Here is a 26,441-nt window from a genome sequence, read left to right as displayed (position 1 = left end):
TGATTTTCCATTAAAAGAAAATTCCATGAAAAGAGCCGAATAATCATGTGATACCCGTCATAGTTGTTGCAACCACTGTATGCCCAGAACAATATCAGCTCCTTCAATGGGCAACACAAAAAGGTCCATGGGAAACACCGTGCCTTGCAGTGTTAATTGAATATACTGGCAAAATTGAGTGCACAACAAAAAATCACCATTTCCTATATAGATGCAAAACAGAGTTGTGGGCTGAATCGCGACGCCAGCACGTTCCGCCACTGATGGTTTGATAAAGTTATAAGTGCTGCCGCTGTCAATTAATACTTGGAATGTTTGGGATCCAATCTTGCCCTGTATATGAAGGGAGCGAGGATTTGCTTGTCCAGCGAGAGCATTCAGACTTGAAATATCACCAGTGACAGCGGAGTCTTCCTCGTCTGGTGGTTCCCCTTCATTGGCTGGATCTAAATGATCATCTTCGGCTCCAATAAGTAACAAGAACAGACGATTGCAACGGTGATTGGGGCTGTATTTCTGGTCACAAGAGTAACAGAGACCTTTCTCACGTCTCTCGTGTAGCTCAACCGGGGACAACCGACGAATAGGCAAATTTGGTGTAAGAAGAAGTGCTGGTAAAGTGTTTGTTTTATTGTGAATGTGAGGTGGTGGAGGTTTTAATGATGGTGGGTTAGCACTTATGGTGAAGGGATGGGAATGTGAAAGTAGGGGTAAAGGGACTGTTTTGGTTTGTGTTGTAGTCATGGAGGGAAATGTGGACTGTGGCTGCCATTTAGATCAGGAGCGAGTGTGTGGTTTAGTGTCATTAAATTTGGCTTCGAGCGCTCGAGCCATAGCAAAGTTGGCCATGAGTGTTGCTGGCCGATTAAAGAGAAGTTCTCTCCTGATGTCTTGCTGCAGGCCAGTTATGAAAAAACTGATGAGAAGTTGCTCGGAGACGCCATTAACTCTGTTCATGAGTTTTTCAAAAGCCGACTGAAATTCGGCAACAGTGGTGGTTTGGGTGAGTTTAGACAGATCACCTTGTGGATCATCATAAAGAGTAGTGGCAAAACGATACTTTAGATTAGCCAAAAATTCTCTCCAAGTGGTGAGTAAATTGTTGGATTTCATCCACTGATACCAGCCTGCTGCTCGACCCTCCATGTAAAAGGAAAGATACGGAGGCGCTGATGTTCTGGAGTACCATGAAACTTGAAAAACTCCTCCACTCGAAATACCCAGCTGTGTGGATCAGAACCATCAAAACGTGGAACTTCCATCTTCATGGATTTGACCATCGGAGGGAGATCTCGCCCATCGGATGGGATAGATGAAAGTGGTGGCACTGTTAATGGTTGTTTCGAAGAACTAGGCACGTTTGTTGGAGTATCAGGTATTTTAGATCGAATTTCATCAAAACGGGCATCTACTACAGTCATAAATTGCTGTATCATCTGGTGAAAAGATAAGGCTTGTTTGTCAATTTTCTCACTAAGTTCCTTTAATGTGCTGCTCTCATGAGAATCGGCCATGGAATCTCTCAACGAAAGCACAAATGATACACTTTACAGCTAGAATTCAGAAAATGTATCAATGACTGAGCACTCTTCGAGCGAATGACAGCTCCAAAATAAGAGAAAGAGAATAAGACAGAGGTGAAAAATGAGAAGAACTTTCATTCATCAAAAACATGCCTTCTACAATATTCCCTTTTACATATATATCTCGTGACTCCTCTAGAGTATTCTAAGGCTAAAAGACAAATATGAGCTGGCAATTGTAAAGTAGCTAAATTATAATAACATAATTCAGATAATTGTTAAGAGGTGTCCTGGTTCACGTGGCATAGTCCTTCATCCAGCTTGGCTGTTTCTTGGCTCTCTAGGGTCTAAAGTTGAGCTGCTGTTTTGCTTCTGCGAATTCATTATTAGGTTCCTTAGTCACGGTTTTGGCTCCTTCATCCTCTCTTGGCAAATTGTCTTTTGCATCCAATTCAATTGGCAAGCCCGTATCAGGCATATTCCTCAGGCTTGTGGCTATAACCTGCAAAATAAAATGTATGAAAACATGCATTAGTCTGGTTCTATGCTCTAGTTCCCTCATAAAATAAGAAGATGATTAGATAGATTACAAATGCTAGAGGTCCTTATTTTGACTAGATAAAGTCCCTTACTAAGTTAACACCATTCGAGAATGGGTATGTGCCCTACTACTTGTACAACCGTACAGTTTCTAATTCACATCATGTGATTTCAGTGTGCTTCCACACAAGATTTGTTTCATGTGCACATAATTCAAAAGCAAAAGGAGAAGCAGCACCAAAGCAGTACCTAGAAATTTTTATTGATGAAATCCAACTAGATAATTTTAGTCACTCCGAATATTTCAACATTCAACTTAATAATCAGAGATGAAGGGTTTAGATTTCTAGATACAGAAGAAAAGAAATGTGTTCATACCTTTGTAAAGTCTTCATTTTAAGAAACATGGCACTTGGAGGGCCCAAAATAGTGGAACACATAGCATGGGACTGAAAAAGGTACAAATATTAACTCTTTCTCTCTATCTATACCTGGCCATAAAGGGTGAATCATGGTAAGCTCTGCTTATCATAAACTTATATGTTAAATTAAGTTCTTTTAATGCTACTTCCGCTTCAAGAATTATTGATCTGTCAGAAAGAGCTGGTGGATCCTGATTTACGATTTTGAATTCAGATAGAGTGACCCCACGATTTTTAGCAATTGTAATTGCAGATTGATGGATTTTTTCAATCACAGTCTTTCTTCGCTTTTCATCAATGTCTCATGTGTCTGCCGAAACATAGATAATAGAAAACTCAATAAATAACAAAGAAAAATTTCAGAAATCAACTGGAACTAAATCATATGTAACTTTGGCAGAAGACGAATGCCAATAACATGATTTTAAACAAACTTCAGGAACTTAATACTCATCTCATGCAAAGTATTTATGTTATAAAATTGTTGGCATGTTTTCCAATAAGACTTGAGCAACTGATAGGAAACATACCAATTTCTAAGTGTGACTTGCTTGGTATGCTGTTAATTGCACCAGAATGCAACTCCAGAATGCCTTAGGAAACAGGATATATTAAGTTACATCAAAGTTCTAAGCGAGAAAGATAGCCAAATCAAAGTTAGATATAATCTAATTCAAGATGGATTTTGCTCTGTGTGAAAAACAAATCCAGAAAACCAAAACGATAGAAGACCTTGCGTTTGAGCTGAAATCACTTAAGCCAAACGACAGAGATACGTGCGTTTTGATGAGCAAATTAAACGCTCTTCAGAACGACATACAGCTTGCCGTTTTAGCCTTAGGTGAAGCATGCGAACATCCCGTGCTTGTATCCAGCTTACAAGGTTTGTTAAATGCCGTTAAAGCACGAGGAACTCACGTGAGTTGCTGGGGATTTCTGGATTCGTTATGAAGCTGTTATGAAAGAGCCGATTCTGGTGCAACAGATTCAAGAGGATAGAGAGCTGTAGAGAGAAAGGGCTGGTATAAATAAGCAGTCCAGATCTTGTGTAAAGGGTCATAGCATTACTCTGTAAATCATCTTGAGAATCAATAAAGCTGGTCATATTTGCCCTGCCGTGGATGTAAGCTAGAGAAATTTAGCTGAACCACGTTAAACCTTTCTCGTTCCTTACTCTTTCTAAAATTCTTCAGCTTACTTAATTCTGTTTGGTTAATCATCATTACCTCCATTAATTCAACAGAGTTAGATTCTGTAGTAATCAATCTTGAAGCATCTTAGTGAATTTGATTTGTGATCTTGGGCAGGATCTAAGGTTGCTTGCTCTACTTATGGCACTTTAGGTCCTACAGATTTAAACAATAAGTACCAAAAAATTCTACATTTAGGCAGTCAGGAAGATGACTTACCGACTGTACCAACGGTATCAATGGATCCAGATTCTAGAACATGTTTCTCGACAGCTAGAGCTACTTCTGCAGCAGCCAGACTGGCACGTTATGAATTTTGTTGACTGAATAAGCATAGTAAAAGAAGCATAGTAAAAGAAGCATAATGATGAATATACCAAATTGATGAATGATATGTAAATGTAGCTGCATACAGGCAGACATCAGTTACCTATTTGGCATCAAGACAGCACCCGCATGCCCTTCATTGCCTTCAAAATCTACTTTTATACTTGCAGAAGCTGCAATGGCAGTCACTATAACAATTGATGTGCCTGAGTTGAAATATAAAGTGGATTAATCGCCATCAATAAATAGAGATCATAAGGATAAAATAAGCCGTAAAAAGGACAAACCTTCCTCCTCCAGAATCAGTCCCTGCTCTATTTGCAATTCAACAAAAGCAGAGTAACTTCCTTTCTTCAAAAATACACTCGATAAGTCATTGTGCTTTTTTGCATGTCCAGCAGATCTTGCAGCATGTAAAAAGGATATATTTTGACCATCAACTGTTGATATCAGATCTTTTGCCAGTGACTCAATTCCTGCCAATAAGAGACTGCACAACAAAATAAACATATGAACTCATACTCTAGTATAAGATTTCCAAACCCATATACCGTCCACTGTGCCAAGACATAACATGTTGAAGTTTAATGTACTGTGGAAGCGGTTGTTATAAAGTTTGCAATGATAAGCAAAAGGAAGCTTCAGAAGAAAAATATCTTTTCTTCTTTTTGTATGGACAAAATTTAAGAAAGGAAAGCAACCAGATAAACCCAAGTGCATACATTGAGTTATGAGGTTTAACTATTTACAAGTGGCTAACCTTCCCAAACAACTGATCCCATAGCGTTTGGGCTCTTCTGAGGTGAACATGATAAACTCCAGTGACCTTCTAGGCTTGAATCCAGATCTGCTAAAGACCCAGTCAACATAGCATAGGCCAAAAACTGTGGCTACTACACAATACCTTTATCTGAAAAAAAAACTAAGACATAATGAAAAAGAAATTGCATCCGTGTTATTCAGTTCAAAACTATCTTATTAGCTGGAAACCAAAAGCATAAACAATACCCTAGACTGGAAAACTGAGAGAACATAACAATGTTTATTATATCTATATCTCCAAGACACAGCTTGAAGAGGCTGTCTTTAGATATAGTTTGAGATAAATGTTTCAAATCTCTTCTTTGATTACTTGAGCAGGGAATATCTGAATATGTCCGGATTCAATTTTGACATTATCTGACTACAGCACAGGTGATCTAACTAAAGGCACTCGACATCTAAAAGTTTATGCATTCATGAATAAAGTTATGTATGTTGATTGCACTTATTGCCATCAATTTGCAAAACGAGAATTTTTCAGTGCTAATCTAGAATGCTAATCAACCCAGAAAGCAAACATAAGTGGCAATTTATAACCACATATTTTAGATTCATCAGAGCCTACCAATAAAATCAATCAAGTGTTCCATACCTTTCTAGCACATTAATGGCTTCTATTGCACATAGCACACCAACCAAACTGTAACACCCCAAATCTAACACGTGCGGAGCACGTGAAGAAGGAGGTTACATACAAATCGTAATCCTTACTTAAACTGAAATACCTCAAATTCTTATTCAATTAAATCTACAAATTCATACGTCTAACACTAAATAATCTCTCCCAAAACATAACAATAACAAAAGTCTCAAACTCTAAATTACAGGATCATAACGGAAAATAAACTGAATAGAAACATGAGTCTATTCCTCTTCTTATTCAAATGGCAAATGGAAACGAAAAATTACTAACTCCAAAGTTAAGCGCACCTCTCAAAAGAAACTTAATCTGCAAAAAGTAATGATGAGGGGTGAGCCGTCAACTCGGTAAGTAAAACCCTTCCTAGCACACTAGGCCTATCGATACTAAAAATATTGCAAGCCTTCTTTTATTTAAAACATATATTGTAATCCATAAATTTCATAAAACGATATATCACGATAACATAACATAAATTCTTAATAATTCAGAATATCCAAAAGCATATTTACTTAAGAAGCAAATCATATATAATACGTATACAGAAAACAAAAGGTTAGCTCATGTCACATAATGTCACCTATAGTCCCGGTGACCCGGCCAGAAACAAAATCAGAATATTGTGTGCACACTCAGAACAGAAACCCAGTACCGGTTCAGAATAGACATATATCGTATTATACGATCAGAATTAGAATCAAAATAACTACGGACAATGAGCCAAAACATAATGACTTATAGATAAAATCATAAAAGGTTGTCATGTCATAAAGTCATTTACATATTAAAAAACATTTATAAAATACTTTGTTAAAAAAGAATTTAGGTTTGAAAACATTTACATAAAACTAATTATCAAAATCAATTAATCCTTTAAGTAGTATAAAAACATTTATACTTATAATAATAATATCAAAATACTTATACATATCCAGTATACTAGGAATAAAATTACTTACCTTGACTAAAAAATTTGAATTAACACGCCTCTAAGCCTCTAAGAGCCTCAATCATCTCCAACACCTTAAAGAAATACAAGATATGACAATTAATAACTTATTCTAAGAATCTAACTTTCTAATTCATACCTGTATAGGTCTGATTCTCAAAATTTTAACTCTTGATCTATAACTCATAATGACATAATATTCTAAGAAACTATTCTGGACATCCATGAGTACCCTATTTAAAATTTGCAAGAGGATCCGATATCAAAAACATATTCAAAACTATTTATTTCTCAACAAATTCGAAACTGTTTTCACATAACCTAAACCAAACAGAATGGGTTATGAGATTTTTTATAAAATAAAATACTGATCAGAAAATTATGAAATTACAACTGGGAATACTAAACACATATATTAACTTCCATATAAAATTTCAGAAGTTTTAGAGTTCATTTGGTAGTACAAATAATCTTGTGAATCCGATCGCAATTCTGGAATCGCAGTTTTCTAGTGCAGTGGTTTCTAATTCGAAAATACATATAAAATTAAAAACGAAGTCAAATTTAATGAAATAAAATTTATTCAAGAAGCCCTACATGTCTAGTTTCCAGAAATATAAATTTCATAAGAAAACTCGTTCAGAAAATATAGGTTTAAATTTGAGATACCCATGCTGTCCAGAATTATCCCGTGTGCTTAATACGTCAAAGATTGATTAACTAAACTCATAATAAATCAAAACCCTAAACAAAGCCTAAACACATTCTAAATCATGCATTATGATCTATAACAATCTAAAATCATGCTAATATAAACCCTAGATAGAGTGATTGGAAATTTTGTGGGGAATAAGGAGAATAACTTACCCGTCGCTTTGATTCTCTCCTAAACAAAAGTTTGAATCCTATGGTTTGGGTAGAAGCGTAAAGAGCAGCAGAGAAGAAGAATAAACTTCGTGGACCTAGGGTTATGGAAGGGGAAAAATATAAATTTTTTATAGAGAGTTTTAAGAAACCCTATTGAATTTGGGAAAATAACCCTTTTCCAAAAATTATCCCAAATAATCTCTATTTATAAGGGCAATAATGTCATTTAAAAATTCCATTAAAATAAAAAATAAAAAAGGGAAATTTGGGCATTACACAAACCATCATGTGTTAAATCATATTTGGTATCAATATTTTTTTAACTCTGCGTTTTATCAGAGACATCATACTTACGAGTTTTATGAGGAACTAGCAAAGATAATCTTGTGCGTTAATGACTTTTCGGAGTCGGTCAATGTTTTTTAAAGCCTGATTTAGCATATCTTCTGATTCTGCTAAAAAGAAAATGGTGGATATTATAGGCATTGATTGTTTACATGAATCTTTTGTGAACTCATTAATCCATATTCTTTAAATTTCACGATACTCTGCCTCATCATTCATCTGATGCTGCATTTTCCTTCTATGATTTTGCTTAATCTTCTTAATGGAATTGCAAGGCTAATGCTACAATGCCGGGCATTAAAGCCCCGACACCATGCCGGAATTGGAAAAAAACCGTTCGATTCAATTAGATTGAATCCAACGGTTGAGATTAAATTTATATTAAAAATAGAAATAAATGGGTTACCTTGTAAACCGGTTCCCTCAAAAGAAAATTCCACAATTTTCTCTCACCTCTATCAGATTTCTTTGCTCTCTCAAAAAAGAAATCCATAAAATCTCATCTCTCTTTCAAATTCATAGTTTCTCTCATCCCGATTTTTTCACTCATCATCTAAGATCAAAACCACCGTCTCTCTCACACTAATCAACCAATCAGATCCATCTACCCAAGTATTTGGTTTGTACATGAGAGCTAGAGAGAGGCAGAGCCAGTATCGTGTCCGCTGCTTCTTTTCCAACCATCCACCGTTACCTTCGTTGCACTGTTGTCTACAGCATTAGTTCTTTAGCCTTTACTGTCGTCGTCCTGGCTTTGGCCGGAATCATTGCCCCGTGAGCTGCCCCAAGCTGCCATCAAAAACCCTCACAACAAGTTAATTATTTTTTTTGGTTGATTTTTTGAGGTTTGGTTTTTAAGTGTTATTTTTCTATGGGTACCCTAATTTTTTCTTGTTTGGTTTTAGGTGTTGTTTGCTTGTTTTGAGCTCTACACTCTTTGCTAGGAATACTAAAGATGGGCGCTCAATAATTTGGTAAGAACTTACCCATTGTTCTGGGTCCGGGTTTTTTTTTTTTTTTTTGGTTGTGAATTTTGAGTTAATCATTTTGGGGTTGCAGAGCAATCTTTAAAAATCTATGCAATGGCGTATCCTGGAATGAAACCAAAAAAAGAGTTGAGGTTTATGTTTGGAGTCATTCTAGGACAGGAAGAGCAGCGCGGATGAGTTGCAGGAAGAGCAGTGTGGCTCTAGGTAACTCCTCTGTTCTCGTCATGTAAAGGACCTAGTGTTTTGATGCTAACTAGTAAGTCCTCGTTTTTTCTATTATTTTTTATCATTTTTCATTTCCTCACTTGCGTTCTCAAGATTTTTGTTTGTTTCTGAGTGATGCTTATTTGAGTACCAACGGCATCCTTCAGTTTTTAATATTTATCATCAAAGAGAGGTGAAATTATTATTTAATGACTGGTATTTTGTATATCACTAGCATTATTCGTTATTTTTTGTGATTTTGCTTTTTAATTTGTTTAATTGGGTGTAGCTATTATATTGTGCCTGAATTGGGACTGGATGTGAACTAATCTTATGCATCTTGCAAGGCTATTCAAGAGTATATGGAGGCCAAATCTCTAAGTTCTTTTCAAAATATTGGATTTACTGATTCTCTAATGTTGTTTTTCTTTTTCTTTTATGCAATGCAGCTTGGTGTGGAAAAAGAACATGTTCTACTTATTCAATCAACCAAGACAAAAATTTGTAAATTTTTTTCTGTCATTATTATTTAACAGAAATTCTTGTTTCTAGTTTTATGTTGTGCTAACGCTATTGAAGTTGATTTAGTGTATACATTTGATGCAATGTACTTTTTTTCTAGTATCTTGCTAAAAGTTTAATTTTTTCTTACTGCTCTTCAATTAGGGTATGAAATATAAACTAGCAGCCAGTGCTAATAAGGATGAGGAAGATTTAGAAGGAAGGACAACGTTGCATTTTGCCTGCGGATATAGTGAGGTAAAACAATCTGAGCTTTACCCATTCTTACTTATTTTTCTTGTTCCTTTTTGTTTGAGTTTTAAAGGTAGGGCGTATGATTTGGATAGAATTAAATATTACTTAACGTTTTCTGTTTTTGGTTACTTAGTTGAGGAAGTGCTAATAAAGCCAATGGAAAACTAGTATTTGTGCTAACTGGGGCTTTCTAGTGACAGTTTGAGCCAACTTATATGGTTTATGGCATCAATTGTTCATCTCCTAGGGATACTTAGGACCACTTTCTAGTTAGTTTTTTAATGAAAACTTCCTTGGCAAATTGGCCAAGTTTATGACATGGAGTTAATCAAATGCACTTGAATGCTTTAGGTGGAGTGTGCTCAACTCCTACTTGAGGCTGGGGCAAATGTGGATGCTGTGGATAAGAACAAGTACTACCGTACATTATGCAGCTAATTATGACTAGAAGGAATGTGTAGCCCCTCTGTTGAAGAACGGTGCTGCTGTGTAAGCCAACACCCAATACTGTTTTAACTCCCGTCTCTATTTTATAAAATGCTATATGATTAATTCTTTCTACTATTTTATCTTTTGTTACCACAGAACTCTGCAGAACATGGATCGCAAGACTCCCATTGATGTTACCAAGCTCAATAGCCAACATGACATGCTAAAGCTTCCTGCAACTCTGCATGTGAATGATGGATTTCGACAATTTTATAGGCATTTTAGTGTGTTAGATGAATCTACTCCAGTTAGGCATTAGGTTTTTATCGTAACTTGATACTTTTGTCAATGCTCATGCTTATTAATCTGATTGCTACCACTAAAATTTTATATCATAAACAATCTCTTCCCTAGATGAGTTATCTGCGGGGAATATTCTTGTTATGGTTTCTTTAATTCCAGCTATGATATATTTGTACGTTTTTACAATTTATTGCTTGATTATGTCAAAATAAGCACTTATTTTAGGGTATCCATTTTATAGTTTGGAAAAAGCTATTCTTAGCCGAAGAAAATGTGATTTATTTTGGGTATTTGCTATCAATTTAGATATTAATAATGCTAAACTAATGCACATGCCATATATATGTTGCTAGTTTTGATTGCTTCCTTGATACTATTAAACTTACTTGTCTTGCCCAATTTAACTTTTGCAATTTAGTTATATAATCTATAGTTTTTATCAATACACATTCCTTTTATGAGCTTAATTCAATTATTAGAGACTCATTCCTTAGAAAATTGCAACAATGAATTTTACCCTTTATGCAGAATAAAAAATTTAAAAATTACCAATGGAACTAAACATTTTTGTTGTTTGGTAATATAAAATTGTCATCGTAGTTAGTTTTCGCTTGAAAAATTAGACAAATTACAAAATAAATGGTTCAAATAATAGTTAGATTGATAAATTATTATTTGGAGTATCAAACAATAATCACTTGAATTACCAAATAATTTTAATGCTAAGGCAACAATTCCATATTTGTTTCTTAATAGATTGGCTTAATTAAACTTAGTTAATAAAAAAAAATTAAAACTTAATAGATTGGCTTAATTAAACTTAATTAATAATAAAAAAAATTAAAAATAAGTTTACTTATAAATTATCATTTGAATTGTCAAGGAATTTTGAAATGCACTATTATTTTGTATTTAGTTATGAATAGAAGTGTTTGATATTTTTTTTATATTAATCAGCTTGATAGAAAATTAAATATTTGTCAAATGCTTGATAGAAAATGTAACTTGCAATTATTCTATGGAATACTCATATTTAGCCTTTGGGTTAATATAATTCCCATCCATATTACAAATAATAAATTAATAACATCAAATATGAGATAAAATATTTCATATCCATATTAGCAATAAATTGATCACATAATATATGGATTATCAAATATTCACATTCATATCAACCGTCTAAGACCAAAGTATGGGTGAACATAATTCACATCCATATCCCTCCGGAATGATTCTGGAAGATAACGGTTAGCCGTTATCCAAAATCGGTTCACCGTTATCGTCGAAAATGATTCTGGACGATAACGGTGAGCCGTTATTTGATGACGGTTGACCATTATCTTTTGGAAATAAGTGTAACTGCTAATTTGATTATGGAAGATAACGGTCAACCGTTATTTGATGACGGCTAATCGTTATTTCTAGAATTACTCTAAAAAATATTCGGAAATATTCTTTATTTTGGCTTTATTCAGGACATGCAACATCTAACGTCAAACATGCAACGATGATGTCCGACATGCAACAACTGATGTTAAACATGAAACTTGCAACACTTCACACGAAATATGCAACTTATCACGTAAAGTTCGCAACTTCGACGTCAAACATGAAACGGACGAGAATATTCGGAAATATTCTTTATTTTGGCTTTATTCAAGACATGCAACATCTAACATCAAACATGCAACCGTTACGTCCGACATGCAACAACTGTCGTTAAACATGAAACTTGCAATACTTCACGCGAAATATGCAACTTATCACGTAAAGTTCGCAACTTCGACGTCAAACATGAAACAGACGAGAATATTTCGGAATATTCTTTATTTTGGCTTTATTTAACACATGCAACATCTTACGTCAAACATGAAATCCAACCGTCAAATATGCAACAACTGACGTTAAACATAAAACTTGCAACACTTCACGCGAAATATGCAACTTATCACGTAAAATTCGCAATTTCGACGTCGAACATGAAATGGACGAGAATATTCCAGAATATTTTTTATTTTGGCTTTATTCAACACATGCAACATCTTACGTCAAACATGCAATCGAGACGTCGGACATGCAACAACTGACGTTAAATCTGAAATACTATTTTTTTCATTTTCAATTTCTTTTTTTTTTGCCATTCTATTTAATTATATTATATTGTATTATAGGGTTTCTATTATATTATTTAATTTCTTTATCTTTTGCTATTAATTAAATTATAAAAAATTATTTTTGACATTTTATTTAATTTTTTCATGTTTATATTGTATTTTTAATATATTTTTTTTTAAAAAAATGGTGCAACCGGTTTGTTAATCGGCTGCACCAAGTCTTTGGCTGCCATTTGACAGCCGGGCTCTCTTTTTGAGAGCCCGGCATGGTGCCGGCTACAATGCCAACGGCATTGTAGCCAAACCCGCGAGGTACATAAAGCAGTACAATGACATTGAGCTCACTGCCTCCGGAATGTTACAATTTCTTGTAACCATCTCCTCTATTTTGCTTATTTTTTATTATTTCCTTTTCTTTTATTCTTTGGTGCACAGGAACCCCTTTTCAATTTCTTCTTCAAATTATATCTAGTGGATAGTTTTTCTTATTTTTTTTTAATTGAATTTTCAAACCATAACTTCTTGACAGAAAAAGAAATTGTTCTTCCAAATATTAGTATGATTTTGGTGGTTTTGACCTACACCATGTGACGATGATTTGATTTCACTAGAATGTAAGTAATAAATCAGTGCACTAGTTCTATTGGTTGCATTGTTCATTTTGGAGATTGTGGCTGATTTTCCAATGAAAAATTAAGATCAGTAAGGTCAGCACAAGGAGCCTTATCTGTCAGCAACTTCTGTACAAGATAATAAATGTATCCTCCTTAAACTTGAAATGCAGAGTCATGCTATTAGAGCACACCCAAAAGACAGTTCATTGTTATTATATCCTTCACCTTGGAACATATTTTATGACAATATGTGCCGACTTCTACAATTGCTTAATGCAGCTATTCCTACAGTTGTCACAATTGCTGAGGCTCTGAAACGTGATGGACTGGCAAGTAATAAAGGTAAGATGTTAAAGCCATTTTATGTTAACATCTTTTATTGTTAGCAAATTAATTAGAATGACATATCTTTTGAAAAATGCAACAGAGGTAAAGATTTCTACTGTGAACTCCAAGAAGGACGCTGAAGGCCGCTTCTTTCAGAAAGCTAAGGTTGGATTGTTTGCATTGGCAGTTGGCCTTTGTCTGTTTTACTATTCACAATTTTAGTTACTTTTTACCAGAAACAGTTTCGTCTTATCTAACTTTTACACTGTCTCTCAGATTCAAATTGTTCTGGGAAAGGCTGAAAAACTTTGAGAAAGCCGTTGTTGCCACCACTGCTCCAAAGGAGACTTCTGATACTGATATGAAGGCCTGAAGGGCAGTTAGATAAGAGCTTAATTTCTGCAGTGTGCTGTTGCATATGTTTTTTCTGTTAGAAAATTGGTGGGTGAAGCAGACACGCAGCTAAAGTAAAATTGAAAGAAAATAAAGAACAAACACAAAAAGAGGACACCAGAAATTACGTGGTTCGGCTTTTAGCCTACGTCCACGGGTGAAGACAGAAGGAAATATTTTACTAGTGAAAAGGAGTTACAAGTATTGTAGTATTTTAGCTCACTTCCCAAAATCCCAATACACCCAAACTCTCAAAACAGTAAAACAAGAGCTTATAATTTCAAGCTCTCTAAACTTTCTCTAAATACAAGAAAACTCTTCTCAAAATTGGATAAGCAAATGAGGGAATGAGTCCCTCTATTTATAGCCAAAATCTTGGCTACTATTCACGTATTTTTTTAATTATTTATTATTGTTCAAAATTTCAAAATTCAAAGTTTGACTATCAAACTTTGAATATCTAGAATTTTGAATTTGATATTCAAAGTTTGAATATCTAGAAGTTTGATTTTGATATTCAAACTTTGAATATCAAGACACCCAATCTTGACATTCTCCCACTTGGAGATTTGATTGAGAACCAATAAATCTCCACACCATCCTTTCTGCTTCGCCATAATTATGTTGCCTAAGTTTCTGCTAGGCCACAAGAGGATCTACTCCAGATAAACTTGTCAGCATTGATCGGCTTGGTCATCACATCTGCTAGGTTCTCCTTGGTATGGATTTTCTGCAAATCCACACTTCCGTCTTCCACTACTTCTCGAACAAAGTGATACTGAACTCCTATGTGCTTTGTCCTGGAGTGAAAGGCCGGATTCCTTGCAATGTGCAAGGCACTCTGACTGTCACAAAACACATAAATTTTCTCTTGTTTGTGCCCGAGTTCCTCCAATAATCTTTGTATCCAAATAACTTCCTTGCAAGCTTGTGTAGCTGCCATGTATTCTGCTTCTGTTGTAGATAAAGCCACAACGGTCTGCAGTTTCGAAACCCAGCTTACAGCTGCTCTCGCAAGTGTAAACACATAACCAGTAGTGGATTTCCTTTTATCAAGGTCTCCTGCAAAATCTGAATCCACATAGCCCCTGACAGTAAACTCTGATCCTCCATAACATAATGCAACATCTGAGGTTCCTCTGATGTATCTCAGAATCCTCTTCACAGTTATCCAATGCTCTCCACCAGGATTCGCCATGTATCGACTGACTGCTCCCACTGCTTGTGCAATGTCTGGTCTAGTACATATCATAGCGAACATCAAACTTCCCACTGCTGATGCATATGGTACTCGAGACATCTCCTTCCTCTCTACTTCATTGCTAGGACACATACTTGAGGATAATTTGAAATTAACAGGAAGTGGGGTAGAAATTGACTTACAATCTTGCATGTTGAAGTGCCGCAAGATTTTCTTCAAGTAATTCTTCTGTGAAAGCCAAATCTTCCTGTTATTTCTGTTTCGGTAAATTTGCATCCTTAGAATCTTGTTTGTTGGTCCCAAGTCCTTCATTTCAAACTCCCTAGCCAACTGTGCCTTCAATTCTTGGATTCGATCTTTGTTGGGGCCTGCTAACAACATATCATCCACATACAACAGTAAAATAATAAAATCATTATCTTCAAACCTTTTGTAATATGCACAATGGTCTGAACTGAGTCTGTTGTATCCAAGGCTCATGATAAAGGAATCAAATCTCTTATACCAACACCTCGGCGCCTGTTTGAGACCGTATAAAGATTTGTTCAACCTGCAAACCAAGTTCTCCTTTCCTGTTTCTGCAAAACCTTCTGGTTGGAGCATATATATTTCTTCTTCAAGTTCTCCATGAAGAAATGCAGTTTTCACATCTAACTGCTCTAGATGTAAGTCAAATGTAGCACACATTGCTAAGACTATTCTGACTGTTGTGAGTCGAACCACCGGCGAAAATATCTCGTTGAAGTCAATACCTTCTTTCTGAGCATATCTTTTCACTACCAATCTCGAACGATACCGCTCCACTTGGTCATTGCCATCACGTTTGATCTTGTAGACCCATTTGTTTCCAATGACTTTTCTTCCACGTGGTAGTGGTACAAGTTCCCATGTCTTGTTCTTGTGTAGAGCTTCAATTTCTTCCTGCATTGCTGTCATCCACAAAGCAACATCTGAGCTGTTTAAAGCTTCATGGAAAGTTGAAGGCTCTCCATCCTCTGTTAGAAGACAGTATGCAACATTGATCTCTGTGACATACTCCGAGTGCCACGTTGGCGGTCGTCTCTCACGAGTTGACCGACGAGTTTCTTGAGCCTCGGACTCGACTGGTTCTTGTTCCTCGTGCTCTAGTGCTGCTTCAGAAGAATCTGAATCTTCTGGATTATTTTTCACATATACCGGTACAGTCTCTGACTTTTCTTTTACAGTGCTATCATCCTCATCTTTCATTAGCAGTTGATCTTCTACAAAAATAACATCTCTGCTGATGACGATCTTGTGGGCAGTGGGATCCCACAGACGATACCCCTTTACTCCATCAGCATATCCCAAGAAGATACATCTTCTAGATTTTGCATCCAACTTTGTTCTTTCTTGGGCATTGTACATCACGTACACAGGACATCCAAATGCATGTAGGTAGGAGTAATCAGCTGGCTTTCCAGTCTACATCTCCATCGCTGTCTTTAGCCCAATAACTGTAGATGGCGATCGATTTACTATATAACAAGCAGTTTTGGCTGCTTCTGCTCAGAATGAATTGGGTAGACCAGTAGTCCTCAACATAGCTCTTATTCTTTCTGTAAGAGTTCTGTTCATCCGCTCCGCCACTCCATTTTGTTGAGGAGTGTATGCCACCGTGAACTGCCTCTGAATACCGTATTGCTTACATAAAGCGAGAAACTCACCGTCTGTATACTCTCCACCATTATCCGTCCTCAAGCACTTGATCTTTTTACCAGATTCAAGTCCCAACTGCGCTTTGTATTCTTTAAACACTAGAAATACATCTGATTTTTTTCTTAATTGGATTCACCCAACATCTTCTGGAATAATCATCAATGAAAGTCACCATGTACTTTGCACCTCCCATGGATATATTCGGTGATTCCCAAACATCAAAATGAATCAAGTCTAGAATGCATTTACTTTTAGCAATAGATCTACTGAATTTTAATCTATGCTGCTTACTTGTAACACAATGCTCGCAAAATGATAAACTTACCAATTTGAGCCCCGGAAGCAATTTTCTCTCAGAGAGAATTTTCAAACCTTGTTCTGACATGTGGCCAAATTTGAGATGCCACATCATCGTTGACTCTTCTCTATTTGATGCGACACACGCATCAGCCTCCTGTAGTGTTTCTCCTTTAAGCATGAATAGATTAGCACCGATCTTTTCTGCCTTCATCAATACAAGCGCTCCTTTAACGATCTTCATAATTCCATTCTCCACATGAGTTTTGCACCCATGATTGTCTATTTGTCTCAAAGACAATAGATTTTTCTTCAGGCCGTTGACATGTCGTACTTCCCCAATTGTGCGAATTGTACCATCAAACATTTTTATTTTGATAGTACCAATACCAGCGATCTCCAAGGCATGATCGTTACCCATATATACAGATCCTCCTGAGATAGGTTCATATGTGTGGAACCATTCTCTCCTAGAGGTCATGTGCCAGGTAGCTCATGAGTCTATAAGCCAGACATTAGAAAGTCGTTTTCTGCCTTCTGAAACAGTTGTTGCCTCACTGTAGAGAATTTCGCCATCATCCGAGGTACTTGCTACACACCCCTGAGCATTTGATGACTCAGGTTCTTTGCCCTCTCTTCTCTTCTGGTTACTCCAACACTCTTTCTTGACGTGCCCTTTCTTGCCACAGTTGTAGCATTTAACATTCTTCTTACTTCTGGATTTTGATCTACCATGATTTTGACTCCTACTGGGGCCACGTTCCGTTAATCTCCCTCTTGTCACCGATAGCGCTTCTGCTTGCTGCGAACTTGCTTGTCTTTTTTCCTTATTTTTCCGCCTGCTCTCCTCATTTAATACGGAGGCTGCAACATCGTCGAAAACTAGACTCTCCACTGGATTGTTGTTCGTCAGGTTGATGATGAGTTGGTCATACGAATCTGGTAGACTTTGAAGTAAAAGCTCTACATGTTTATTTTCCTCTATATTATGACCCAACGTTGTGAGTTGTGAAAATAGAGTCTTCAATGTGTTGATGTGGTCAGTCACTATTGTAGATTCCGCCATTCGAAGAGTATAGAGTTTTCTCTTCAAGAAGATTTTGTTGTGTAGTGACTTGGCCTCATACAATTTTGTGAGAATATCCCATATTTTCTTCGCCGTATTTTTCTCTGCCACACTGGATAATACTCCATCCGCAAGTGCCAAGTGTAGATCAGAAATAGCGTTGCCGTCTACCTCATTCCACTTGTCATCAGTTATCTCCATGGGTCTTTCTCCAATTGCTGCCAAACAATTATTTTTTCTCAATACAGCTTTCATCTTCATTTTCCACAACGAAAAATTATTTCCGTTAAACTTCTCAATTTCATACTTTGCCGCCATTTTGTTGATAAATACTGCACACAAGTTAGTGTACCACCTTGAATAGTTGTGAGTATGTATGAGAATGCACACTAGGAAAGTTCCCAGGAAAGACTGGAGGGGTCACAATGGTCCCACTTAAAACCCAGACTCTTTAAGCTCTTATCGCCTTTGTGACAGAACTTTCCTAGACATGTACAAAACCACACAGTTGCTTTACTCACACTACTATTCCCTGCTTTGCATCGCAAAATTCTTAGATCGCTTCCACCGTTTCACGTGAATAGTACCGTATGCGTGAATAGTACCGTATACATGAATAGTATCATCTATATGATCAAAACCGTATACGTAAACAGTATCGTATATGTGTACAGTGCCGTATATGTGAATAGTACCCCTTACGTGAACAGTTCCTGACTCCAAAAAATACAACCAATAGCTCTGATACCACTGTTAGGAAATTGGTGGGTGAAGCAGGACCGCAGCTAAGTTGAAATTGTAAGAAAATAAAGAACAAACACAAAAAGAGGACACCAGAAATTACGTGGTTCGGCTTTTAGCCTACGTCCACGGGCGAAGACAGAAGGAAATATTTTACTAGTGAAAAGGAGTTACAAATATTGTAGTATTTTAGTTCACTTCCCAAAATTCCAATACACCCAAACTCTCAAAACAGTAAAACAAGAGCTTATAATTTCAAGCTCTCTAAACTTTCTCTAAATACAAGAAAACTCTTCTCAAAATTGGATAAGCAAATGAAGGAATGAGTCCCTCTATTTATAGGAAAAATCTTGGCTACTATTCACGTATTTTTTTAATTATTTATTATTGTTCAAAATTTCAAAATTCAAAGTTTGATTATCAAACTTTGAATATCTAGAATTTTGAATTTGATATTCAAAGTTTGAATATCTAGAAGTTTGATTTTGATATTCAAACTTTGAATATCAAGACACCCAATCTTGACATTTTCCTTAGTCTTACATTTGTCAATGGAAATATTTCTGAGATTAGAGGTAGTAGTTGTTTTTCCAGTTGATGATGGAGCTGCTGCTAACATGACCATGCAATAAGGTTGGAGTAAAGACTTGTTTTGTAAGGGCAGATCTAGTGATCCCTGGGCATCTTCCTGTATATGTCCTTTTTTCCTTTTTTTTTTTTGTTTTTTCCATTCCTAGTGCACCTGAGATTAAAATGTTTTAGCAACGTGCTTCTGTCCATGTTAAATGTTGTAACGTTTCAATTTTCTGCTGGGTTGACAGAAATACAAATTCATTTTCCCCCTCTTCCTCTCTGTCTCAGCACATAAATCACCTCCACTTTAGGTCAGTTGATTTTGCAAATATAACTGTTCAAATTGCATCTTTAGCTGCAAGTGATGGCATCAATAAAACATACGTTTTGTTAGTATGCTAGAAGGAAAATGAAAAAAGGCTGTTTGTTTTGCAAAAGCCTTTTCAGTGATATCAATATTAGCTCTGCCTATGCAGACATGTTGAAGAAGTTTGGGACAGATTGCTAGTGGAGAGAAAATTTCTTATCTGTTTGCCAACAGTTATCAGTATGCTGCTTAATATTTTATCATTCCATGTCAAGAGAAGCTTGAATTTTCCAAGATGAGTAATTTCAATTTACTATCACTTATTTTAATATTCACTCATCAAGTTAATGAATGGATATCTCTATCGAGTCATATCCGAAATAAAATGCATAAAGTGAGTGCAATGGCACAAGAAAAGAAGAATGTACACCTATATATAAGTAGCTGGTTACAAAAACTACAAACAAATGATCAGTACAAGGATTAGAGGCATGTTTCTCTGCCTATGGCTGTACCCGAAAATGAAAATTGGATGGAAATATATATATGATTAAAGGATGAAATCTAACATTTCAAAGAAACAAATAATGTGGCCCAATAAAGTGGGCTTTTTATTATTATTATCATTTGAGTTTCCTGTTAGTTACACAGTAAAGTGTTAAAATCTTATAACGAACTTGTACGCTGGGGCAGTTGCTCTAACGGACCATTAAAATCTTCCCGCTAAAAGTAACTAATCCAAATGAAACACGGCCACACGTCCATCTCTCATTAGATCAATGCCTCTATATAGTACCGACCTCCGGTCACAACTGACTCCTCCTCCAAGAATCTCATCAAAAAATTTCCAGCCATTTCCAAGCATTGTGAAGGCAACTGAGGTTGCTGCAGAGGCCAGAGATTATTGTTGAATCCAGAAACAAGGAGGGCAACAGCAAGAAAGCAGAAGTTGGTTTCTGAAGATGATACAAGAATTAATTTTGCTAGTGGCATTTGCATTGTTTCTTGGTCGAGTAATTAAAGATGTTTATAGAACAATAAGAAACAAATTCCGAAGAAGAAGAAGAGGGGGAGGAAGAGGAAGGAGATAACGATGAGCAATCTAATTCAACCCTTAATCCTCAACAAAACTTTAGCTTTCTACTGGAGTCTTGCTAAGGTATACACTTTAAATCTCCTATTCAAAAAACTTTCTTAGGTCAAATATAGTTGATGTGTTTGTTTGGTTGCCAAGATTTTGAAGAAAGGAAAATGAGCAAATGAAGCTTTATGTGTTATTTTTTCATGGGGTTTAGACTTGTTTATGATATATATGATGCGATCTTGTTTTGCTTTATTAGATAATTTGGGTGTCAATAAATTATGTTTTCAAATTATATAAAACTTGAATTTGCTTAATAATCTCACGGTCTTTGTTTCTTGGTAGGTTCTGGACTTCTGGTTCTAATCTTGATTTAGTTATTCATGATTGTTTCATTAAAAGGGAGAGATTTATTGGTTCTTTGACTCAATAGCTTTCATTAACTTGTATACAATTGTTTGTATATAGATTTTGTATCTCCAGTACTATTCTTCATCTATGCCTAATCTGATTCATGACTTGTCACCTTTCATTAATCTGGATTCCTTAAACTGATTTTATTATGCTTTCATTGTGCATCAAAATCAGATTATGGATTTTTCCTTAATGGGGTTTCTTTAATCATGTCAGCGTATTGCAGATGTATTTAAAGGACTATAATGATGCCGAGCTCTCTGACTTTGGCTTCGGTGAATTTTCTTCATCATTTTCCTTATTGTTATTATTATTTCGTTTATTTCCTTCCTATTTTCCCAACCTTTATTCCTCTTTTTACTTTTTGTTTCAAAGTGTGTCTAACTGGTGATTTTCCAAATGATTGCTCATCTGGAAAATTGCAGACCTTTTACACCTGCTTGCTGGTCATTTATGCTTAAACATTTCTTTTGAAATAATTCTAAATACAATCCGTTGCCAGAATAAACATTTTAATGAATGGTATGAGTTTGATGGTTATATATATTGCATCCCGCTGTGTTTGATGATGAGCTGATTCATAAATGCTGTTAATTTAATCTTTCAAATAGGTAATTGAGACCAATGAGGTCTAATATTCCAGAAAATTCAGAGTTATTTTCTGTTAACTTGAATCTCAAGTCATCTATGAGAAAGTATTAGTTAGAATGACTCGTCTGCGTTAGTGCAATTATTGCTGACTACTGGCTTTACTTGATGCAGCTATTGCTACTGTTAACACAATTTCTATCATTCTGAAAGGAAATGGATTGGCAAATAATAAAGGTACACAAATGGTCATTGCCTTTGTAAGCTTATTAAACATCGTCAATTATTCCTAAATTACTTTTAACTACACGATTCAGGAAATGCTGCAGAGAACGAGATATTTATAGTACAAATAAAGGAGGACTGGTCTACCTGTTGTAACATGGAATGAACATCATGCCCATTAGAGATACCCTGCAATGCAAGGATGTGAAAATGTATTATTAGAATTTAGGAGCAGTTTACCGTTAAGAAAAATACTAAGAGCAGTAAATCTGTCTTCATCATTTTTTTTTACATCATAACAAAGCATTGTGTGTTGTGTAGTAAGGATTGAATGAGCTAATGAATCGAAAAGCATAAGTATTGTGTGCTATAAGGATTGAATGAGCTAATGCATCGAAAAGCATACAGATAAGCATCCATCTTTATGTGCGAGTGTGTTTCTATGTAGATTTTATGTCGAGGCTAGGGAGTTGAGAGAAACTGAGGTACCACTGGATGGTTAACATAAATTAATTACAAACAATGATCAGTACAGGGATCAGAGGCATATTTCTCTTTCAAATTTCTCCTCCAAATGAATTGTATCCCATTGATGTCCGTAAAACCCATCCAAATTCCTATACTCTTCAGTCTGCATTCTGCGGTAGGAAGTGCTTCTCTTGGCCCTATTTGAAAACATAAAATTCACTGATCAGTTTGTTTGGTTGCTAAGAAAATTTGCTCTGTTTGCTAAGAAAATCTCAAAGAAGATTCTGGATTTTATTTCATCTTTTTCACTGACTTTACAAATGATCACAAACACAACTTTTATACACCACACGATCAGCTAACAAAAGAAAGCTAAAAATACAAAATCTCAGTAAGCTTAACTAATTTTGCTGAGCTGACATTACACACTTAACTAACTTCAGTTAACTAAATTCTCACACGTGTTATGCATAAGCAGATTGTTTGCACACATTATGTGCTTCCTTAACAACCCCCTTTAAACTCAAGGGGCATGGCTGCACATTGAGTTTGGTTCTGAAATAGTTAAAATGAAGGAATGTGAGAGGATTTGTTAAGACATCAACAATTTGTTCTTCAGTTGGGATGAAGTTAATTTCCAGCTCCTCTGCTAGTACCTTATCTCTGACAAAATGCATATTTAGTTCAATGTGCTTGGTTCGTTAATGATAGACTGGATTTTTAGCTAACTTTGTTGGACTCATGTTGTCACACCAGATGATAGGAACTGAGGTACATTTTATATTGAGCTAACTAAACAATGACTGAATCCATGCTATTTCTACACTTGCAGAAGCCAAAGCCCTGTATTCACTTTCTACACTAGACCTTGTAACCACTGACTGCTTCTTAGATGACCATGACACCAAGTTGTTTACAAAATAAATGCAATATGCACCTATATATTTCCTATCATCAATATCACATGCCCAGTCTGCATCTTTAAAACTTGTTATTCCCATCTCTTCATCAACTGAAAATTTTATACTATAATCCATAGTTTCCTTTAAGTATCTAAGAACTCTTTTACAGGCCATTATATGCTGCAGTGTTGGAGCTGTGACAAACTGACTGAGTTTATGCACAACAAAAGTTATCTCCGGTCTGGTCAATACTAAATATTGCAAACCTCTAACCAAGCTTTTGTAACCTGTTACATCCTCAACATACTGACCCAAATAACCTTTAACTTCTTTATGAAGTTTCATTCCAGTCACTGTGGGAGTATCACACCCTTTACAATTCATCATATTAGCTTTAGACAATAGATCATTAATATATTTTTTCTGAGATAGATATATACAGTAACCAGCTTAAGAAACTTCTATCCTAAGAAAATATGATAGTATTCCTAGATCCTTTAAAGCAAACGTCTTACTGAAATCTAAGATAAACTTCTCCAATTCTCTACTTTCAAGTCCTGTAATCAATATACCATTAACGTATATAAGAATAAGCATCATTGAGCCTTGAATCTCTTTGAAGAAGAGATAAGTTTTAGCTCTGGAATTCTGAAAACCCCAATAATTTATCAGACAACTTTTCAACTTATCATACCATACTCCAGGATTTTGTTTTAAGCCATACAAGGCTTTCTTCAACTTGCATACATAGCTGGGCCTTTTCTCATCAACAAATCCTTCCGACTGGTACATGTAAACATCTTCTATCAATTCTCCATTTAAAAAATGCATTGTTTACATCCACTTACTTTATTTTCCATTTGTTCATCAAAGCCAAACTCAAAATAATTCTGACTATGCAAGCCTTCACAACAGGGCTAAAAGTCTTAATATAATCAATGCCCTCAATTTGCTGAAAACATTTTGCAACTAACCTGGCTTTGTATTTAGCTACCCTCCCATTTGTGTTTTGTTTAATTCTAAACACCCATTTACTATCAACAACCTTGTATGCATATGAAAATGGTACTAATGACCATGTTTCATTTCTCATCAAGGCTTCATATTCATATCTCATAACTTGATGCCAATTCTGATCACTTAGAGCTTCTTGAACTGTCCTAGGTTCTGTATTGGTTAAGGTAGTTATGTAAACTTTTAGTTTGAAGATTCCAAATTTTGATCTGGTTGTCATTGGATGGGATGGTTGTGAAGAAATGTTTGTGTTTTGAATTTGATTTGTATGTTGAGAAGTAAATAGTTGTGGTTCATTTTGTGGTTGTGTTGGTGATGTATTCTGTGATGGTATGGTTGATAAGGACTGTTATGATATTGTAGGTTCAGAATGCTCTTGTTGATGCAGATTATTTGTATGTGCAGAAATAGAAGTTATTTGTATGTGCAGAAACAGAAGGCACTTGTTCATTGCTTTATGAACCAGCTGATTGAAGATCTTCCAAGCTGCTGTCAGTTAAATATAATGTGGAGAGATGATAAATTTGTTGCTGAGAAAAAATTGATAATGATATTTCAGAATTTGAACTATTTTCAAACGAATAAAAGGTTCTATTTGTTGAATAAATGAATGTATTTTCATCAAAGATAACATACCTTAGGATATGAACTTTTCATGAGCTTGTTAGACATTTGTAACCCTTGTAGGAAGGATTGTAGCCAATGAAGATACATTTGTAGTGTGCAAATCAAACTTATGTTTATTAAAGTCTATCAAATATGAATAACATAGACAACCAAAACATTGAAGAAATGTATAATCTGGTTTGTGTTTAAAAAACTTTTCGTAAGGAGATAAAAGCTTGAGAACAAGTGTTGGTAACCTATTGATATGGTATATTGTTGTGTGAATAGCTTGCCACCAAAATTGGAAAGGGAGATTAGCTTAAGCTAAGAGTGTTAATCCTAATTCAATTGTGTGTCTGTGTTTTCTCTCAATAAGACCATTTTGATGATGATTATAAGGACATGAATGTCTAAAATTGATCTCATTTTGACTTAAAAAATCACTGAACACTCTAAACTCCACCCAGATCATACTGCAATTCCTTAATCTTGGCATTAAACTGATTTTCAACTTGTGCTTTGAACAATTTAAAGACCTTAAATGCCTGTGATTTAAGTTTAAGTGGGTAGATCCACAAAACTAATGTAATATTTGTATCCATTTATAGATACAATAAGTGAAAGACCCCGGATATCAGTATGAATTAGTTCTAAGACTCCCTTTGTTTTTGTTTTTGTTGCTAGAAAATTTTGCCTGTGAACTTTGCCTAACTGACATGCCTCACATAAGAATTTGTGAAAGACACAACATCTTTTTGAGAGACCTTTAAATGTTTGCAAGATTTAACGAAATGCATTAGTATTATTGAACTTGGATGACCAAATTTTCTATGTAACAAAGTTATTGCATCAAATTTGGCTTTACATTTATTGGAAACATAATGATAACAAGCTTTAGTAAAGCTATCAAAATTTTGAAAGCTGGACAACATTGAGACAAGTTTATTTAGTTGAGTATGACAAAGATGAGATGTAGATAATGGAGAAGAAGAATTAGAACTCAACGGCAACTTATATAGACCTCTTTCAGCAAGTCCCTGCAGAAGAACTTGTCCCTTCATGTCCTTCACAAAACAAATATTTCCACAAAACTCAACAGTTATGGGGTTATAAGATGTCAGTTTGGAAATACTTAGTAGATTTTTGGTAATTGAAGGAATAAGTAATATGTCCTTAAGTGATATTTTAGTATGTGTGGATAAGAAATTTGAAGCTCTATGTGACAGAAATGCATGTCCACTATGAGTGATAGACAAACCTTGACCATTACCTATTACAAGCTGGTCAGTACCTTTGAATTCTTCACTGATCTACAAATTCTCTATGTTGTTGGTTAAATGGTGAGTTGCTCCACTATCCAAGTCCCATCCATCATCAGCAGCCCCTTCAAAATTAGCCATAAATACTACTCCAGGAGTATATGCATTAATACCAGAGTAATAGCTACTGCCAAACATAAATTGTGAGCTGAAGGCATGTAGTTGAAGTTTTTATAACTATCAAAGTTTAGATTATAAACAAAGC

At 35.4% G+C, this 26,441-nt stretch overlaps 1 long non-coding RNA gene and 1 pseudogene across 4 annotated transcripts; one reads left to right on the top strand and one right to left on the bottom strand.

Annotated features, from left to right (window-relative positions):
* Positions 1–1,863: 1,863 nt before the first annotated feature.
* Positions 1,864–6,133, bottom strand: LOC127903704 (ureidoglycolate hydrolase-like; annotated as a pseudogene).
* Positions 6,134–8,064: 1,931 nt separating this feature from the next.
* Positions 8,065–10,492, top strand: LOC102610111 (uncharacterized). Of its 4 annotated transcripts, none has more exons than XR_008053189.1 (6): positions 8,065–8,599; positions 8,685–8,818; positions 9,268–9,322; positions 9,485–9,577; positions 9,926–10,063; positions 10,160–10,492. It is a non-coding gene; the product is annotated as an uncharacterized LOC102610111 (long non-coding RNA). The 4 variants fall into 4 exon arrangements; XR_008053191.1 differs by having other exon boundaries at positions 8,685–8,870; XR_008053190.1 differs by lacking the exon at positions 9,268–9,322 and having other exon boundaries at positions 8,066–8,599; positions 8,685–8,870.
* Positions 10,493–26,441: the final 15,949 nt, after the last annotated feature.

Source organism: Citrus sinensis, chromosome 1, assembly GCF_022201045.2.
Source record: "Citrus sinensis cultivar Valencia sweet orange chromosome 1, DVS_A1.0, whole genome shotgun sequence".
Taxonomy (NCBI): Eukaryota; Viridiplantae; Streptophyta; class Magnoliopsida; order Sapindales; family Rutaceae; genus Citrus; species Citrus sinensis.
Note: the sequence above shows the minus strand (reverse complement) of the source record. Positions and strands in the feature narration are given on the sequence as shown.